This window comes from Ascaphus truei, chromosome 12 (assembly GCF_040206685.1).
Source record: "Ascaphus truei isolate aAscTru1 chromosome 12, aAscTru1.hap1, whole genome shotgun sequence".
NCBI lineage: Eukaryota > Metazoa > Chordata > Amphibia > Anura > Ascaphidae > Ascaphus > Ascaphus truei.
In genome coordinates, this window is record NC_134494.1 from 7,725,375 (window position 1) to 7,745,538 (window position 20,164).

A 20,164-nucleotide genomic window follows, 5' to 3' on the forward strand; every position below is an offset into this window, starting at 1 on the left:
CTTTCAATGATTGGTGCGCAGATTAACAATTACTACATAATGTGATCCTATTGTGCAAATATTTACTATGCACTTAATTATCATAATGATGTTGCTAAGCACTGAAGTTAGATCTTATATTCATTCATTTTAAATTTATACTAACATTATATGTATTGTCATGTGAAATATGCTACCCACATTATCACTCAGCAAACACATTAATCTACTATATATTATATTCTCACGTGTGACTTGTCAAAGAATGTAAATGCTACATAACAACTCGTAGACATTGTATCTGAACGTACACAATAACGATAGGGAGGTGATATAAACTTTTTAGTCGTGTGAATATTATATTATCACCTAGGGTGTAGTGGTAACCTAACATGCATGAGCTAATGAATTTTAGGTACAGATCATGAAACCATGAACATTTGTGTGTACATTTAATTCACACGAGTAACTATAGTTTAGTGTTATTAGTAAACGTTCAACACATTCATAGCTAAGTGACGCCGATGATAAAAACAACATTATTATGTTGGTTTATATTATTTCTTGTAGAAATACATGCATCACACACAAACTAAAAAAAACACACACACACACACACTATGTTGCTGAAATGTGTGCGTATGTAAATGTCTCCTTCATTTATGTTCATATGTTGACAGTACTTATAAAGGATCATGATCATTATGAATAAGTAACGTGAATGAAATTAAATTTATATTAACTACATTGTCATTGTGTGGAAGGATTTAGGAAAAGTTGAGAATCCAAAGAACTAAACTTTGGAATGGTGTTAACATTTTGACAAATGTTAGATGTACGTCAAATCAACACACATCTTTGACTTATACATACACATGTGACAATGTAGTAATCAACATGAAGATGAAGTGAGATAATAAATAATCACATACATTGCAATGTTTATGATGTTTACCACATTTGGCTCATGTCATACAAACATGCATTGAGTGTTAACATCGCTCATGTGCATGAATGGATGTTGTTACGTAGTCAAAATTACATGTTATGTAATGTACGTCATGATTTGAAAACACACTGCACAATAACCACCAAGTGTAGATAAACGCACGGACACAATACAGAAACGATATATTTCAATTGTCACATCTTTTTAATTACGTTCTCTTTATACATCCTGTCACTATACCTATATCGAGGTTTGCACATCTTCTTACAGATGTAAATTCTAATACATACCATGAGCAGTCCTTGGAGTGATATACCTTGAAAAATAAAACATGAATGAATATAAATCATTGTTATGACATGTTCATTAAGGTAAGCAACACACAGAAGTGACACTTTTGTATGTGATATGAAACAAATTCTAGAATACGTCAAATATGATGTTCAATACACAATAGTCTACACATCATTGTGACACACATGTAACACTCCAAAAGAAAAATAGTATGTAACCATATTGCACTAGCTATTGGCTATCGACATACTAGATTTATTGTGTATGCATAACCAAAAAGAGCATGTTCATTAAATATAGATTTAGTACACATTATTTCCTCACGTACACACAACACCTTTTAGTGGTAAGAAGTATAATACAACCTGTTGATGAATGACATACCGGTGCCACATGCAATTGTCCACACAGCAGAGAACAGAAAGGTGGGAGAACCATATTAATCTGTTTCCTAAGTGAATGTTATTTGGACACATGTATTTATCATTACAATGAATGAATACATCTATGTAGTACTATGAACATATATGTATTTGCTTACATGAAAAATATGTGTTTATGACATTCCGACGTGTCTCCACACCACAGGCTGTTTGCTCAGTGTCAGCTGGTAAATTTACGGGATGCTCCTCCTCCAAGCCCTGACGTATGTCGGTTTGTAAATTATTGCGGAGTGCCACATTGTGCAAAATGCAACATGCAATTATAATATCTGACACTTTAGCAGGCTTATATTGAAGTGCCCCACCAGTTCTATCTAAACACCTGAATTGTGTTTTCAGAAGCCCAAATGTCCTCTCTATGACAGATCGTGTAGATATACTGTATGTGCCACATTATACTCTGCTTCACATTGAGGGTTTGCCACCGGGGTCAACAGCCACGGCCTAATTCCGTATCCTGAGTCACCTATAATCCATCGTGCAAAAATATGATACAATTTGTGTTAACATTATTACATTCAATATTTCCTAGAAAAACAAGAGTTGTTTGTTAACACCTCATAATATGTACTCACCCACCAGCCAACCAGGTCCAAAATAGCCTTCTTCGAAAGCATGGAAGACTGATGCGTTTCTCAGGATAGAGGAATCGTGACTGTAACCAGGGAATTTGGCTACCACATGCATAATCTTCATCGTGGCATCGCATACCACCTGTACATTCAGGGAATGGTAATGCTTACGGTTGCGGTAAGCATGCTCACTCTTACAAGGCGGGATCAAGGCAACATGGGTGCAATCGATTGCACCCATCACACATGGTATCCCGGCTATGGTATAAAAGCCATTCCTCACTTCCAGCCACTCTGTGTGCTCTGTAGGAAAATGAATATAATTCCTAGCGCGTCTATTGAGTGCACATAGAAACTGGGTAAAAGCCAGCGAGAATGTAGATTGCGAGTCCCTGCCCACTATGCCCACAGTTGTCTGGAATGACGCGGAAGCAAGATAATGTAATGAGCACAGCATTTTAACAAGCCCAGGGACTGCACGACCTCTGGCTGTCACAAAATCTAAATCTCCCCGTATCTCTTCATAAAGAGCTAAGATTGCTGCTGAACTCAAACGATACCGACATATAATCTCCTCCTCACTCATCCCATCTAACATGGTTCTCTCCCTGTACAAACGAGGACGAGACACTACTTCTCTCCTCTCTCTTCTCCTCTCATCTCCTTGCCCTCGCCTCTCCGCGTCCCTGTCCCTTTCTTGGCCTGTGACATCCTGTCCCTCAGCTAACCTCTCCTCAATAGAATCTTCCTCCGTCTCATGAACATTCGTATCATTTTCAGGTCTGTAGCTGTCAATGTGCAGGTAATTGCCCTCCTTTAAATACCTATGTGATGATGTCAGGTGACTTGATGAAGTGCAAGGTGTTACATTAACATATCCAAGTAGTTCAATGCAAACGGTTATTCAGTACGAATTAAAAGGATTATTTATGTGTGTTCACCAGGCAATCATGATATTTGACAATGATGTAACGTTAAGCTTTGTACAACAATTAATTTGCAAGTATTTCTGGAATGTGTAATGCATGTACCACTTCTGAACGCAACACACAGTCATCTCATTAGGATACAACCATGACATTGACGTTGAAAAACTACGTTGCATGTCTTTGAGAAAGTGGCGTCCCTACGTCATGAAACGCGTTAGGGTGGGAGAAGCTAGGATTCCTGTCAGCAGTGCACTTGCTGTGACTGCAGTGGTGAGGAGTCTGTCTGACCTGTCGGTTACAAACCGGAACGTAGCCGAGCAGGGGAAGGAGACTCAGACACACCAAACCCGAGGAGTGAAGCAGTGAGAGAGCTTATCTCAGCCGGAGCAGTCACAGAAGTTTCAACACAAGCTGCGGACGGCATCCTCGTGTCGTTTTGAATCGCATGTATTCATGTGAGTACTGCACCGACACACTTTATTCGAGCAAATACCCAGTATGTACCTGGCAGATACCTGGAATGCGCCGCTCCTCACCTCTGACAAGCCCCGTTGCGTTTGCCTTCCCAGCCTGGGTTCATGCCTGGCTGATGGGCGGCTGATCTGTTAAATGATAATGATTAGGATTTAATAGGCTGCAATGCTTCGCGTGTCTACCAGATGGCATAAATTCATGAATTGTAATGCAGTATATATATATATACTGTGCAGTATTGCAGCCAGCGGGAATAAAATGCTTCAATCCCTGCCTGGAAAATAACCCAATGCACTCGGGCAGAAAACAGTCACAAACCTCAATACACCCGGGTATACCCGAATTCGTGGGACTAGCCGAGCTCGAATAAAGTGTGTCGTCAGTGTACATGTGAATAGTATTTTAACTTGTTCTTGCGTTGCAGGCTTGTCCTAGCCTGTTTGTTAGGCTTGTTGAAGCCGTTTTAAATAAATTTGTGATCCCCTTACACAATTGTTCACTCTCCTTCTCTGGGGGTTCGTGGAGTTCGGGTGATTCTGGGAATCACGAAATTCCAAGAGATTAAGGAAGTACACGGGGGATTCGTGGTACATATGGACATTAAAGGGATTAAAGCACAGATTGTCTCCACTGTATCCTGAAAGAGACACTCCTGTAAGTGGACTCAGTCTGCACTGGGAAAGTTGCATGTAAGGGGTTAACATCAGTAATTAGTAGTACTGCGCAATGGTGTAACCTTCTATCATTTCCAGGTGAATAGGAAAGTAGCAGCAGTGAAGAAAAAGCACAGCCATCCATTTCAAGTTTTGGACTCTGGGACATTCTTTAAAGACTGGTTTTGTTTCTTATGGACACAATGGTTTTCTAAAGCGCCATGTATCCTTATTTCATCATTACAGTATTGTATGCGGATTTGAGATAATTTGCATTGTGGGAAGCCTTTGGCAGCTTTGGCCTCTTGTCATCACAATTGGTTAGTTTATTGCACATTATTGCACGGGTATTTATTCACGTGTAGTTCACACTTTATATAGGTTAAGCGCTATAGTTAGGGTTCATTCCTTCTTTTTTCTTAGCTATCATCACCGATCACAAAAACTTATTGTACATTGAGGGGGCTCGTCGCCTGGGATCCCGTCAAGCACGTTGGGCACTGTTTTTCTCTCGTTTCAATTACATGATTTCCTATATTCCCGGTACAAAGAATATCAAGGCTGATGCTCTTTCCCGCCAATTTTCTATGGAGGAAGGATCTAACGAATCTCCGGAGACAATTCTTCCCGCAAAGTATATTATTTCTTCCAATACTTTTGATATTCTGGATGAGATCAATAAAGCCCAGGCTCATATCCCTAGGAGATTTAAGGTGCCAGAAGGACGTCTGTACGCTGCTCCACGTTTTTGCCACAAAGTCTTAGAATGGGGGCATACTTCCAGATCTGCTGGTCATCCAGGCTTCAAGAGGACAGTGGATCTTATTAAACGGACCTTTTGGTGGCCTAAAATGAACAAAGACATTCGTAGGAGGAGGAGCCAAGGGTCTGTGCTCTCATTTGGTGCAGTGGAGTGGAACTACCAGCACTGTAACGTGCGTCTGCGAGGGCGGCACCTGGCATCGGCTTGTTTCCCTGCTAATTTGACATCACTACTGCGGAGGAGGATCGCACAGCCCCGAGACAACCGGGAAGGGTTATCGCGTCACATCCGGAAGTGACGTCACACCCGGAAACCCAGCGGGCTTTGCAGAGTCAGCATCTTACCATCGTGAACGGAGAGGCTGTTGATTTGGGAGAACCATCGGGCCCCCATGAGACATCGTTGGAGGTTGGGTGAGCACACTGAGCATTGGCTCAACCCACGGGCACCCCCCTCAACAACATATCCCCTTACGTTTTACGTATTCATCTGGGGCCACTCCCGTGGTCACAAGACTTTGATCGCAAGCCAGGAGATATCCTGATGTAACCCCTCTGACATTCAATTAGCAGGAACTTGCTTTGATCGTCTTTCAGTACTGCACCCACTTCCACTTGTTTTTTATATTAATATTTTTTGAGTTTAATTTGACAATTGTTGTTATTGTTTGTGATTATAGTATATTGACACAATTTAATATAAAGGTGTTTTCTTACCAGTACCCCTTTGACTGCGCTTCCATATATATTTGTTTCTTTTGTACTCCTCTTAGGTCGAGTTTGGAAAATATGGAGGCTCCTTGAAGTCGGTCAAAGAGTTCCTAAATTAGAGGAAGAGGGTATCGGTTTTTAACTGTAATTTTGTTAAGCCCACGAAAGTCGATACAGGGTCTTAAGGAGCCATCCTTCTTTTTCACGAAGAAGAAACCTGCCCCGGTGGGGGAGGTGGAATTCCGAATAAACCCTTTCCTAAGATTCTCCTGGATGTAGGTCTCGGGCCCGCATAAGGGGATACGACTTAGACTTGGGGAGTGTGGTTCCAGGAATTAATTCGATGGGGCAGTCGTACGAACGATGAGGTGGTAGGACTTCAGTCTGAGTCTTGTTAAAGACATCCAAAAAGTCGTGGTATACCTCCGGCAGGGTAGAGAGAGGAAGTGAAGGTGTCGAGACCCGTGAGCACGGTAACGGGAGGAGTGACCGTCTTCTTCAAGATAGGAGCCCACTGGATCGGTAGTTCGTCTGTCCAATCAACACGCGGGTTGTGAAGCTGAAGCCATGGCAATCCCAAAACGACCTGGACAGTAGGTGAGTGGAAAACATCGAAGATGATGACTTCAGTATGACCATCCGCGGTGGTCAGGGTGAGGGGAACAGATTCCCAAATAATGAAGGCAGGTTGGAGCGGTCGACCGTCGATAGCCTCAAGGCCGACGGGTGACTTCTTCTTGACTAACGGGATTTGGTTGTTGCAGGCATAGTCGTGATCCAAGAAGTTACCGCCAGAACCGGAGTCGATGAAGGCTTCAACCTCTACCCGAAGATTAGGACCCTCGAGAGTTATGGGAAGAAGGATTCTCTTCGGTAGCTCTTTGGGGGAAGATGGGCAAGGAGAAATGGTACCCAGTAACAGCCCCTCTACCTTTACTGGGCGTTCTCGTTTTCCGGTTTCAGGCGACAGTGACGTAGTTGGTGTTCCGGGGAACCGCAGTAGTAGCGTTCGGGGTGCCAGAAGTCCGAAGGTAAATGTCCAAGAGCGTGAGTCGTGGGGCAGGAGATAGCAGCGTAGTGAGGTCCAAAGCTGAGTCCAGGGGTAGACAGGTGAGTAGTGGAAATCGCTTGCAGCCAATGGGGGGTGGAGCCAGCGTCACGGGAGGACGGCTTAGAGGATCGGGTGCGCGTGCACTCTGTAAGATTCCCGTGCGCGCGCCCCAGCCGCGTGTGCGAGGATGTGGCATGGCGCCCGAGCAGCAGAGGTAAGGAGCCGATGGGGAGGGGGACCGGAGCTAGCAACTGCACTGGGAGCCGCAGTGACGGGGACTCGCGGTGACGGGGACCCGCTGAGAGGCGCGTGTCCCCCGATCCCTTACAGTGGTGTGTGTGTGTATAATATTAATATCTATTGCAATATCACGATTTGGCACTATAGAATATGTTTATTTTGATTAATTGGTAATATCATCACAGTTAAGTTATTTAATCATCTTTATTAACATTTATTTTCATAATTTTTCAAATCTATCACTTTAATCACTAACAACTACTGTATTTAGCGCTACTCTTTGTGTGTTTTTTTAATATATATTTATATATTCTTATCTACGTTCAGTAAACTGTTATTATATACGTCTGTTTGCCTAGTAATTGTATTGGGTCCTGTGAAGGAGTTATCCGACCCTGCTCGGATCCTTTGCAGGTGGAGGCGCTGTCACCGGACGGATCAGGTACACCCCAGGCTCCCAGCAGCGGAGGTTCAGGCCCCCTGTGAGCCGCAGGTAAAGCACCACAGACTCAGTAGCCGCCACATTTCCCATAGGGTGGGGGAAACAGCGCTACATTAGGAACATATTGTATGGAGCAGAATAATTAGTGTACAGGTGTTCCCCCCCCCCCCCCCACGGGAGATTTCACTGTTACCTGTACTCTTGTTGTGCTGTACCTGTCAGGCTTACAGGATTGCCAAGTGTTCGCTGATTGTAGTGGGGAAGACAGGACCGGCTTTTGGATATAAAGCTCTCATCTTGTTCTGGGTGCAGCGCCTCCATTCCCAGCAAGCCCCATCAGTGCTTGGTGCAGTCTCTGCAGGAAAACAATCTTGCACTCCCCCTGATAAATTGCAGTCACAGGCAGAATGTTACGCCAGAGTAGCCCGCAGACCAGACCTGTCCCTAGAATTGAGGTGGTAGGTATGAATACACACACCGACAGAGTGAGGGACGTGTCCAGGTTGTGGAATTAGATGGGGAGTATTGTGTGAATACTTGCCGGTACCGGTTTTGCCAGAAGAATGGTCATTGCCGAGATCAGGGGTAGGAGATGTACGGAAGGATCGAGGTGAGAGCCGTGGTAGAAGGGAGCCAGAAGGTACGTAAACAGGAACAAGCCGAAGTCGAGAGCCAAAGGGGGTAGTCTGCGAAGCCGCGTCAAAACCGAGAGAATCAAAGAACAAGCACTGTGAAACACCCATACAAAAACTATGACGAGCGAGGAAGCACAGGACAGAGAGGGTATATAAAGCTGGAACAGCCAACCAGGAGAGGGGGCGTGCCTGGAGGAGCCCAGGGAGCTTCAGACCATTGGCTGCTGTTCCTAGAGCCCAGGTGACACTCACCAAGAGCCAAATTGTAACCGTGCGGTGTTTGGGGGCGGAGCCTGAGCGGAGATAAGTTCAGGGGCTGTTTGTGTGTGTGCTGTAAGTCCGACATGCGCATGAGAGGAAGCAACGTGGGGTGCGCGCGGAGCGGCAGTTCCGTGCCGACGACTGCGGCGTAGAGCGTGGAGGAAGTACCTCATGGAGCGTCCTATCATGCCGAGGGGTAAGTGATGCAGCTGATGGGGACTTGCGTGGTTGTAGCGGAAGGGTCTGAGCAGTGTAAGGACAGAGCCGTGAGCTCCGCCTGTTGCACTGTGTGCTCACATTCCTAACACAGAAGTATAAAAGCAGCAACTGGTCTTTATTGAGTGCAGCCGTACACATCAACAAAGCTTTTTCTTCTGGTCCCTGGACTTAACCCCCAGGACTTGAGGCCCCAAAGGTCTATACCTGGTGGAATATGGGGTAGCTGTTCCCACTACCCTGAGGGAGGGATCTCTCTCTCTCTTACCAGAGGAAGGACAACTTCCTACATTTGGATCTGCAGTCCCTTTTGTACCCAGGGAAGGGTCCTAGGTCTGAGCCCGATAGGCAGCAAAGGCATTGATATGAACCTAACACTGCCTGCGCTTGTACAAGGGCATAGGTGTTAGGTAGGGCAGAATGGTAGCCATTGGGGATACATGGCTACATTAGTATAGGGAAAATAAAAACAGTCGATCATAAGTCGGGTGACCAGATGTCCTGGTTTAGCCGGGACAGTCCTGGTTTTTAAGGTCTGTCCCGGTGGCCCGACATACTTTAAAATGTCCCATTTTTGTGTGGCTGTCCCGGCTTTGACCAGAGAAGGTGGGGGCAGCAGAGAGCAAGAATGCAGGGAGGAGAGCAGAGGCCAGTCTGACTGCAGCTGAAGAAGGTGGGGGCGGGGTTAGTGACAGCGGAGCCCCAGCAGAGAGAACCAGAGGTGAGGTGGCTTCCCCCCAACCAAGATGGCTTCCCCCCTCTCCCCCCCAACCAAGCTCCACAGTGAAAGGTAGGACACACACACCACCCCCCGCCCCCCTGCAGCTGCTCCTCAGAGCTGGTGTCCGTGTCTCAGTGCAGGGTCAGTGTGTCAGTGTCTCAGTGCAGGGTCAGTGTGTCAGTGTCTCAGTGCAGGGTCAGTGTGTCAGTGTCTCAGTGCAGGGTCAGTGTCTCAGTGCAGGGTCAGTTCTCAGTGCACGGTCAGTGTGTGTCTGGGCAGGGTCAGTGTGTCTGTGCAGGGTCATTGTGTCAGGGTTAGTGTGTGTCTGGGCAGGGTCAGTGTTTCTGGTCAGTGTGTGTGTCTGGGCAGGGTCAGTGTGTGTCTGGGCAGGGTCAGTGTGTATCTGGGCAGGGTCAGTGTGTCAGGGTCAGTGTGTGTCTGGGCAGGGTCATTGTGTCAGGGTCAGTGTGTGTCTGGGCAGGGTTAGTGTGTGCCTGTGCAGAGTCAGTGTCTGAGCAGTGTGTGTCTGGTCAGGGTCAGTGCAGGGTCAGTGTGTGCCTGTGCAGAGTCAGTGTCTGAGCAGTGTGTGTCTGGTCAGGGTCAGTGCAGGGTCAGGGTCTGTCTGTGCAGATAAGTGGCTGTGTGAGTGTCTGCACAGGTCAGTAGCTGTGTGTCGGTGCAGGTCAGAGACAGAATGAGGGGTAGCGAGAATGGAGGAGGGTGGAGAGAGAATGGACGGGGGAGAGAGAATAGAGGAGGGGATTGAGAGAAAATGGAAGAGCGGAGGAAGAGAGAGTGAATGTGGGGATGGAGAGAGAATGGGGGAGGAAGGGAGTGAAACGGGGGGGAGGGAAGAGAGAAAATGGGGGAGGGGAGGGTTAGAGGGAATGGGGGAGAAGGTAAAGAGAGAATGGGAAGAGGTAGAATGAATAATACAGCATCAATGGTGACACTATTAGAAAAATAGCATTATAATATTCATTTTTTAATAATGTAATTTGTTGTATTAATATTTTTTTTTTTATGTGTACCGGTTTTTCATTTTCAAAATCTGGTCGTCCTAATCATATGTACAATTTTTCAAATATTTTATCTACATTCTTAATCATTTTTTCTCTCCCTTACTGTACCCCCCTCCCCGCCTCACTTACCCTCACCTACCCTCAATGTCTCTCTCCCCATAGTTATAGGGAAGGAGAGGTACAATGATAAGGGAGGCATGGGATAAGTGATCACAAGCCTAGGGTTGGATGACGCATGCGCAGAAGCCTGCATGGAGCTACCAATGTTATGTCTAAATCAGGGCAATCCCCTGGGCACGTCACATCCAGCTGTCACAGCCAATAAGAGGCTTGTTAGTACTGCACATGCTCATAAGCGCCACTGAAGCCAGACCCGCCTTCTTGGACAAGGGTTATGCCCACACTAAGTAATACAGCTGGCTAAGATCCCAAATACAAGTTGTTATAGGGCCCCCTATATGAGCTAACAAGGAAATTATTAATAAGACTGATCAATGTCATGTTTTCACATAGATATTGAACATTATCAGTTCATCAATACACCCCAACCCCGAAAGTCTTCCCCCCCCCCACCCAGTACAAAAAACAGGAATAGAAATAATAAAAAGAAAATATATTGAAGAAATAAATACATAGTGCAATCACTGTATCAGATCAGGCTGAATATATACAGGTACAATATAGTGTCCATAATGACATTGCACTTTTTTCTTCTCTTTTCCCTTTTCCATAATGACATGTCATATTACTTGATGAAGTGATAATGTTCAATATCCATGAGGAAATATAACATTGATCATTTCCTTATTATCTCATATAGGGGGCCCTATTATATCTGCTATTTTTTCTCTCAGAAAATCTGTATCGGCATAACCCTTATCCAAGATGGCGGCTCTGACTTCAGTGTGTTTTGTGAGCATGTGCAGTACTAGCAAGGCTCCTATTGTCTGACAGGACGCTTCTGCGCATGCGTGAGCCAAACCTAGGGTTGTGATCCCGGGAGCAGATCAGGTAATTACTCTTATTCCTCTTATCATTGTACCTTCCCCTCCCTATAACTATGTAATAAGGGGCACAGTGAGGGGGGCAGAATAAGGGGCACTGTGTGGGAGAGGGGGGGGGGGAGAATAAGGGGCACACTGAGTGGGAGAGAGGGGGGGGGAATAAGGGGCACAGTGAGGAGAGGGGGGAGAATAAGGGCCACAGTGAGTGGGAGAGGGGGGGAGAAAAGGGGGCACAGTGTGGGAGAGGGGGGAGAATAAGGGGCACAGTGAGGGAGAGGGGGGGAGAATAAGGGGCACAGTGAGTGGGAGAGGGGGGACAATAAGGGGCACAGTGAGTGGGAGGGGGGGCGAATAAGGGGCACAGTGAGTGGGGGAGAGGGGGGGGAGAATAAGGGGCACAGTGAGGAGAGGGGGGGAGAATAAGGGGCACAGTGAGGAGAGAGGGGGGAGGAGAATAAGGGGCACATTGAGGAGAGAGAGGGGGAGAATAAGGGGCACAGTGAGGAGAGGGGGGGGATAAGGGGCACAGTGAGGAGAGAGGGGGGGAGAATAAGGGGCACAGTGAGGAGAGGGGAGAATAAGGGGCACAGTGAGGAGAGAGGGGGGAGAATAAGGGACACAGTGAGGAGAGAGGGGGAGAATAAGGGGCACAGTGAGGAGAGGGGGAGAATAAGGGGCACAGTGAGGAGGGGGGGAGAATAAGGGGCACAGTGAGGAGAGGGGGGGGAGAATAAGGGGCACGGTGAGGAGAGGGGGGGGAGAATAAGGGGCACAGTGAGTGGGAGAGGGGGGAGAATAAGGGGCACAGTGAGGAGAGAGGGGGGAGAATAAGGGGCACAGTGAGGAGAGAGGGGGGAGAATAAGGGGCACAGTGAGGAGAGAGGGGAGAATAAGGGGCACAGTGAGTGGGAGAGGGGGGACAATAAGGGGCACAGTGAGTGGGAGGGGGGCGAATAAGGGGCACAGTGAGTGGGGGAGATGGGGGGGCAAATAAGGGGCACAGTGAGTGGGGGAGAGGGGGGAGAATAAGGGGCACAGTGAGGAGAGGGGGGGAGAATAAGGGGCACAGTGAGGAGAGGGGGGGAGAATAAGGGGCACAGTGAGAAGAGAGGGGGGGAGAATAAGGGGCACAGTGAGGAGAGAGGGGGAGAATAAGGGGCACAGTGAGGAGAGAGAGGGGGAGAATAATGGGCACAGTGAGGAGAGAGGGGGGAGAATAAGGGGCACAGTGAGGTGAGATGGGGGTGAATAAGGGGCACAGTGAGGAGAGAGGGGGGAGAATAAGGGGCACAGTGAGGAGAGAGGGGGGAGAATAAGGGGCACAGTGAGGAGAGAGGGGGGAGAATAAGGGGCACAGTGAGGAGAGAGGGGGGGAAGAATAAGGGGCACAGTGAGGAGAGAGAGGGGGAGAATAAGGGGCACAGTGAGGAGAGAGAGGGGGGAGAATAAGGGGCACAGTGAGGAGAGGGGGGGAGAATAAGGGGCACAGTGAGGAGAGAGGGGGTGAATAAGGGGCACAGTGAGGAGAGAGGGGGGAGAATAAGGGGCACAGTGAGGAGAGAGGGGGGAGAATAAGGGGCACAGTGAGGAGAGAGGGGGGAGAATAAGGGGCACAGTGAGGAGAGAGGGGGAGAATAAGGGGCACAGTGAGGAGAGGGGGAGAATAAGGGGCACAGTGAGGAGGGGGGGAGAATAAGGGGCACAGTGAGGAGAGGGGAGAATAAGGGGCACAGTGAGGAGAGAGAGGGAGAATAAGGGGCACAGTGAGGAGAGAGGGGGGAGAATAAGGGGCACAGTGAGGAGAGAGGGGGGAGAATAAGGGGCACAGGGGGGAGAATAGGGGGCACAGTGAGGAGAGAGGGGGAGAATAAGGGGCACAGTGAGGAGGGGGGGAGAATAAGGGGCACAATGAGGAGAGGGGGGGAGAATAAGGGGCACAGTGAGGAGAGGGGGGGAGAATAAGGGGCACAGTGAGTGGGAGAGGGGGGAGAATAAGGGGCACAGTGAGGAGAGAGGGGGGGGAATAAGGGGCACAGTGAGGAGAGAGGGGGGGAATAAGGGGCACAGTGAGGAGAGAGGGGGGAGAATAAGGGGCACAGTGAGTGGGGGAGAGGGGGGAGAATAAGGGGCACAGTGAGGAGAGGGGGGGGAGAATAAGGGGCACAGTGAGGAGAGGGGGGGAGAATAAGGGGCACAGTGAGGAGAGAGAGGGGGAGAATAAGGGGCACAGTGAGGAGAGAGAGGGGGGGAGAATAAGGGGCACAGTGAGGAGAGAGGGGGGGAGAATAAGGGGCACAGTGAGGAGAGAGGGGGTGAATAAGGGGCACAGTGAGGAGAGAGGGGGAGAATAAGGGGCACAGTGAGGAGAGAGGGGGGAGAATAAGGGGCACAGTGAGGAGAGAGGGGGAGATTAAGGGGCACAGTGAGGAGGGGGGGAGAATAAGGGGCACAGTGAGGAGAGGGGGGGAGAATAAGGGGCACAGTGAGGAGAGGGGGGGAGAATAAGGGGCACAGTGAGTGGGAGAGGGGAGAATAAGGGGCACAGTGAGGAGAGAGGGGGGAGAATAAGGGGCACAGTGAGGAGAGGGGGGGAGAATAGGGGGCACAGTGAGGAGAGAGGGGGGGAGAATAAGGGGCACAGTGAGGAGAGAGGGGGGGGAAATGGGCACAGTGAGGAGAGAGGGGGGAGAATAAGGGACACAGTGAGGAGAGGGGGGGAGAATAAGGGGCACAGTGAGGAGAGGGGGGAGAATAAGGGGCACAGTGAGGAGAGGGGGGAGAATAAGGGGCACAGTGAGAAGAGGGGGAGAATAAGGGGCACAGTGATGAGAGGGGGGAATAAGGGGCACAGTGAGGAGAGGGGGGGGAATAAGGGGCACAGTGAGGAGAGGGGGGAGAATAAGGGGCATAGTGAGGAGAGGGGGGAGAATAAGGGGCACAGTGAGGAGAGAGAGGGAGGGGAGAATAAGGGGCACAGTGAGGAGAGAGGGGGGGAGAATAAGGGGCACAGTGAGGAGAGAGAGGGGGGAGAATAAGGGGCACAGTGAGGAGAGAGGGGAGAATAAGGGGCACAATGAGGAGAGAGAGGGGAGAATAAGGGGCACAGTGAGGAGAGAGGGGGGAGAATAAGGGGCACAGTGAGGAGAGAGAGAGGGGGTGGAATAAGGGGCACAGTGAGGAGAGGGGGGAGAATAAGGGGGAGAGAGGGGGGAGAATAAGGGGCACATTGAGGAGAGAGGGGGGAGAATAAGGGGCACAGTGAGAGAGGGGGGAGAATAAGGGGCACAGTGAGGAGAGAGGGGGAGAATAAGGGGCACAGTGAGGAGAGAGGGGGGGAGAATAAGGGGCACAGTGAGGAGAGAGGGGGGAGAATAAGGGGCATAGTGAGGAGAGAGGTGGAGAATAAGGGGCACAGTGAGGAGGGGGGGAGAATAAGGGGCACAGTGAGGAGAGAGGGGGGGAGAATAAGGGGCACAGTGAGGAGAGAGAGGGGGGGAGAATAAGGGGCACAGTGAGGAGAGGGGGGAAGAATAGGGCACAGTGAGGAGAGAGGGGGGAGAATAAGGGGCACAGTGAGGAGGGGGGGGAATAAGGGGCACAGTGAGGAGGGGGGGGAAATAAGGGGCACAGTGAGGAGGGGAGGGGGGGGAATAAAGGGCACAGTGAGGAGAGGGGGGGAATAAAGAGTGAGGAGAGGTGGGGGGGAATAAGGGGCACAGTGAGGAGGGGAGGGGGGGAATAAAGGGCACAGTGAGGAGGGGGGAATATGGGGCACAGTGAAGAGAGGAAGGGGGAATAAGGGGCACAGAGAGGAGGGGGGGGGAGAATAAGGGGCACAGTGAGGAGAGAGGGGGGCGGGGAGAATAAGGGGCACAGTTTATTTATAAAATATTTTACCAGGAAGTAATTCATTGAGAGTTACCTCTCGTTTTCAAGTATGTCCTGGGCACAGTGAGGAGAGAGGGGGAGAATAAGGGGCACAGTGAGGAAGGGGGGAGAATAAGGGGCACAGTGAGGAGAGGGGGGGAGAATAAGGGGCACAGTGAGGAGAGGGGGGAGAATAAGGGGCACAGTGAGTGGGAGAGGGGAGAATAAGGGGCACAGTGAGGAGAGAGGGGGGAGAATAAGGGGCACAGTGAGGAGAGGGGGGAGAATAAGGGGCACAGTGAGGAGAGAGGGGGGGAGAATAAGGGGCACAGTGAGGAGAGAGGGGGGGAAATGGGCACAGTGAGGAGAGAGGGGGGAGAATAAGGGGCACAGTGAGGAGAGGGGGGAGAATAAGGGGCACAGTGAGGAGAGGGGGGAGAATAAGGGGCACAGTGAGGAGAAGGGGGGAGAATAAGGGGCACAGTGAGGAGAGAGGGGGGAGAATAAGGGGCACAGTGAGGAGAGAGGGGGGAGAATAAGGGGCACAGTGAGTGGGGGAGAGGGGGGGGCGAATAAGGGGCACAGTGAGTGGAGGAGAGGGGGGGAGAATAAGGGGCACAGTGAGGAGAGGGGGGGAGAATAAGGGGCACAGTGAGGAGAGAGAGGGGGAGAATAAGGGGCACAGTGAGGAGAGAGAGGGGGGGAGAATAAGGGGCACAGTGAGGAGAGAGGGGGGGAGAATAAGGGGCACAGTGAGGAGAGAGGGGGGTGAATAAGGGGCACAGTGAGGAGAGAGGGGGAGAATAAGGGGCACAGTGAGGAGAGAGGGGGGAGAATAAGGGGCACAGTGAGGAGAGAGGGGGAGATTAAGGGGCACAGTGAGGAGGGGGGGGAGAATAAGGGGCACAGTGAGGAGGGGGGGGAGAATAAGGGGCACAGTGAGGAGAGGCGGGGGAGAATAAGGGGCACAGTGAGTGGGAGAGGGGAGAATAAGGGGCACAGTGAGGAGAGGGGGGGGAGAATAAGGGGCACAGTGAGGAGAGGGGGGGAGAATAGGGGGCACAGTGAGGAGAGGGGGGGGAGAATAAGGGGCACAGCGAGGAGAGTAGGGGGGGGGAAAGGGGCACAGTGAGGAGAGGAGGGGGGGAGAATAAGGGGCACAGTGAGAAGAGGAAGGGGGGGAATAAGGGGCACAGTGAGGAGGGGGGGAGAATAAGGGGCACAGTGAGGAGAGGAGAGAGGGGAGAATACGGGGCACCGTGAGGAGAGGGGGGGATACGGGGCACAGTGAGGAGAGGGGGGGGGAAATAAGGGGCACAGTGAGAAGTGGAATAAGGGGCACAGTAAGGAGAGGGGGGGAATAAGGGGCACAGTGAGGAGAGGAGGGGGGAATAAGGGGCACAGTGAGGAGCAGAGAGAGAGGGGCACAGTGGGATGCAGAGAGAGAGGGGCACAGTGGGATGTAGAGAGAGAGGGGCACAGTGAGGTGCACAGTGAGGGGGAGAGGGGCACAGTGACGCGCAGAGAGAGGGGCACAGTGAGGCGCAGGGAGAGAGGGGCACAGTGAGGTGCACAGTGAGGGGGAGAGGGGCACAGTGAGGTGCAGGGAGAGGGGCACAGTGAGGCACAGAGAGAGGGGCACAGTGAGGCGCAGGGAGAGGGGCACAGTGAGGTGCAGGGAGAGGGGCACAGTGAGGTGCAGGGAGAGGGGCACAGTGAGGTGCAGGGAGAGGGGCACAGTGATGCGCAGAGAGAGGGGCACCGTGAGGCGCAGAGAAAGGCGCACAATGAGGCGCAGGGAGAGAGGCACAGTGTGGCGCAGGGAGAGGGGCACAGTGAGGTGCAGAGAGAGGGGCACAGTGAGGCGCAGGGAGAGGGGCACAGTGTGGCGCAGAGAGGGGGCACAGTGAGGTGCAGAGAGAGGGGCACAGTGAGGCGCAGAGAGAGGGGCACAGTGAGGCGCAGAGAGAGGGGGCACAGTGTGGCGCAGGGAGAGGGGCACAGTGAGGCGCAGGGAGAGGGGCACAGTGAGGCGCAGAGAGAGAGGGGGCACAGTGAGGAGCAGGGAGAGGGGCACAGTGAGGCGCAGAGAGAGAGGGGCACGGTGAGGTGCAGAGAGAGAGGGGCACAGTGAGGTGCAGAGAGAGAGAGGTGCAGAGAGAGAGGGGCACGGTGAGGTGGAGAGAGAGGGGCACAGTGAGGTGCAGGGAGAGAGGGGCACAGTGAGGTGGAGAGAGGGGCAGAGTGAGGTGCAGGGAGAGAGGGGCAGAGTGAGGATCAGGGAGAGGGGCACAGTGAGGTGCAGAGAGAGGCACAGTGAGGCGCAGAGAGAGGGGCTCAGTGAGGCGCAAAGAGGGAGAGAGGGGCACAGTGAGGCGCAGAGAGAGGGGCACAGTGAGGCGCAGAGAGAGGGGCACAGTGAGGCGCAGAGAGAGGGGCACAGTGAGGCGCAGAGAGAGGGGCACAGTGAGGCGCAGAGAGAGGGACACAGTGAGGCGCAGAGAGAGGGGCACAGTGAGGCGCAGAGAGAGGGGCACAGTGAGGCGCAGAGAGAGGGGCACAGTGAGGCGCAGAGAGAGGGGCACAGTGAGGCGCAGAGAGAGGGGCACAGTGAGGCGCAGAGAGAGGGGCACAGTGAGGCGCAGGGAGAGGGGCACAGTGAGGTGCAGCCAGAGAGGTGCAGACAGAGAGAGGGGCACAGTGAGGGGGAGAGAGAGCAGTGAGGGGGAGAGAGGGGCACAGTGAGTCGCAGAGAGAGGGGCACAGTGAGTCGCAGAGAGAGGGGCACAGTGAGGCGCAGAGAGAGGGGCACAGTGAGGGGGAGAGAGGGGCACAGTGAGGCGCAGAGAGAGGGGCACAGTGAGGGGGAGAGAGAGGGGCACAGTGAGGGGGCGAGAGAGGGGCACAGTGAGGGGGCGAGAGAGGGGCACAGTGAGGGGGCGAGAGAGGGGCACAGTGAGGGGGAGAGAGGGGCACAGTGAGGGGGAGAGAGGGGCACAGTGAGGGGGAGAGAGAGGGGCACAGTGAGGGGGAGAGAGAGGGGCACAGTGAGGGGGAGAGAGAGGGGCACAATGAGGGGGAGAGAGAGGTGCACAGTGAGGGGGAGAGAGAGGTGCACAGTGAGGGGGAGAGAGGGGCACAGTGAGGGGGAGAGAGGGGCACAGTGAGGGGGAGAGAGAGGGGCACAGTGAGGGGGAGAGAGGGGTGCAGAGCGAGGGGCACAGTGAGGGGGAGAGAGAGGGGTGCAGAGAGAGGGGCACAGTGAGTGGGAGAGAGCGAGGCACAGTGAGGGGGAGAGAAGGGGCACAGTAAGGGGGAGAGAGAGGGCACAGTGAGTGGGAGAGAGGGGCACAGTGAGGGGGAGAGATGGGCACAGTGAGGGGGAGAGAGAGGGGCACAGTGAGGGAGAGAGCGGGGCACAGTGAGGGGGAGAGAGAGGGGCACAGTGAGGGGGAGAGAGAGGGGCACAGTGAAGTAGAATTTTTTTTTATTATGAATGTTGATTAAATATTTAAAAAATTGCACTTATGATCGACTTTATTTTTCTTTTATTTCCCTGTGCTAATAATTCTGCTCCATACAAAATGTTCCTAATATTGCAATATACTAAGATAAATCACTTAATTTTTCAGTGTTCTCATGTTAACGGAGGAAGGGAGCAGCGTGATTGAGAAGACCCTGGGGAGCGATTCATGGTATGTTTATCAATTTAAACTTTTACATCCTCATAACCTCTTATAAAACACAGAATAAATGCAAAGAAACCTGCAAAATGGTCAGTGTGGGGATCAAACCCACGACCTTGGCATTAACACCACAACTGAGCTATCCAGCAAGGAAGCAATTGTATGTAGCACATGAGCCAGCGCATGTGACACAAATATTATATCTATGGCGCCCCGCACATAACCCCAAAAATAAAAGGATATATACAACCCGGATCAGATGCTGGATCAGGTGTAGGGATGTGCTCCAAAATGAAGACGATATCATATAATTGGAAACAAAATAAAAACACATATAGCGTAATATTGTAAAACAATGGGCACTGAGTCAATACAGTGAACCAATTAAAACACAAAATATATAAATAAATAATAAAACTAAAACAAAGAGCTGGGAGAAAACAACAGGTAATTAAAACACATTTAATACACAATTAATATACAATTATTGTTAAACAACATATTAGGACATAACCATAATTTAGACAGAAATTAGGTCTGCTAGAGAAACTGCTGCTGTAGCTGAAGTGACCGCTTACCAGACGTGAGATAATGTTGAGCAGTGGATAAGTCAGAGAGTATCCCCTCTCGTGTACGTGAACCAGCTCGTGGCGTCTCCTGTGTGTTGCGATTGTAGTACCCCTCAGTTCTCCCTCCTATGCTGTTCGCCTCCCGGTCATGCAGTCTCAGACCTCGGTGTGCAGTCAGCTCGGGAGCAGGGGGAACCACCTCGGTGTGCAGTCAGCTCGGGAGCAGGGGGAACCACCTCGGTGTGCAGTCAGCTCGGGAGCAGTGGGAACCACCTCGGTGTGCAGTCAGCTCGGGAGCAAGGGGAACCACCTCCACAGATTCGCCAAACGGGGATCTCGCCAAGGATCTAAACAGCAGCGGCAGATTCGCCGCGTTCTGACTTTCAAACAGCATGCACGATGTAGTTCAGTCGGTAATGGTCACCAGAGTAGGCAGCAGGGCCAGCAGATACCCACCCTACGCGTTTCGGAAGTAAACCTTCCTTCCTCAGGGGGAAAAAGTTAATGATTCAGACCCTGAAAGTCCATGACATTTATTGTCCTGATTAAAAGGCACAGTGTACCTGTTGGTCGGTTCTGACATGCGCAATGATGATTACAGCGCTGTTAGAAGTCCCAGCTCAAAACAATAGGGGAAAAACGACAAAAACAATATACAAACATAGGAAACAATTAACAAGCAAG

General features: G+C 51.0%; 2 protein-coding genes across 2 annotated transcripts in view; both read left to right on the top strand.

The window, feature by feature from the left end:
- The first annotated feature begins 11,288 nt into the window (after nt 1–11,288).
- Nucleotides 11,289–20,164, top strand: part of LOC142463838 (uncharacterized) — a 78,288-nt gene continuing 69,412 nt past the window's right edge. Inside the window, exons 1-2 of the mRNA XM_075566650.1 lie at nt 11,289–11,365; nt 18,858–18,920. The gene's annotated coding sequence lies outside the window, so the exon portion shown is untranslated. The remainder of the gene's footprint in view (nt 11,366–18,857; nt 18,921–20,164) is intronic.
- LOC142464337 (uncharacterized) overlaps nt 11,344–20,164 on the top strand; it is a 222,954-nt gene continuing 214,133 nt past the window's right edge. The window contains exon 1 of the mRNA XM_075567852.1: nt 11,344–11,365. The gene's annotated coding sequence lies outside the window, so the exon portion shown is untranslated. The remainder of the gene's footprint in view (nt 11,366–20,164) is intronic.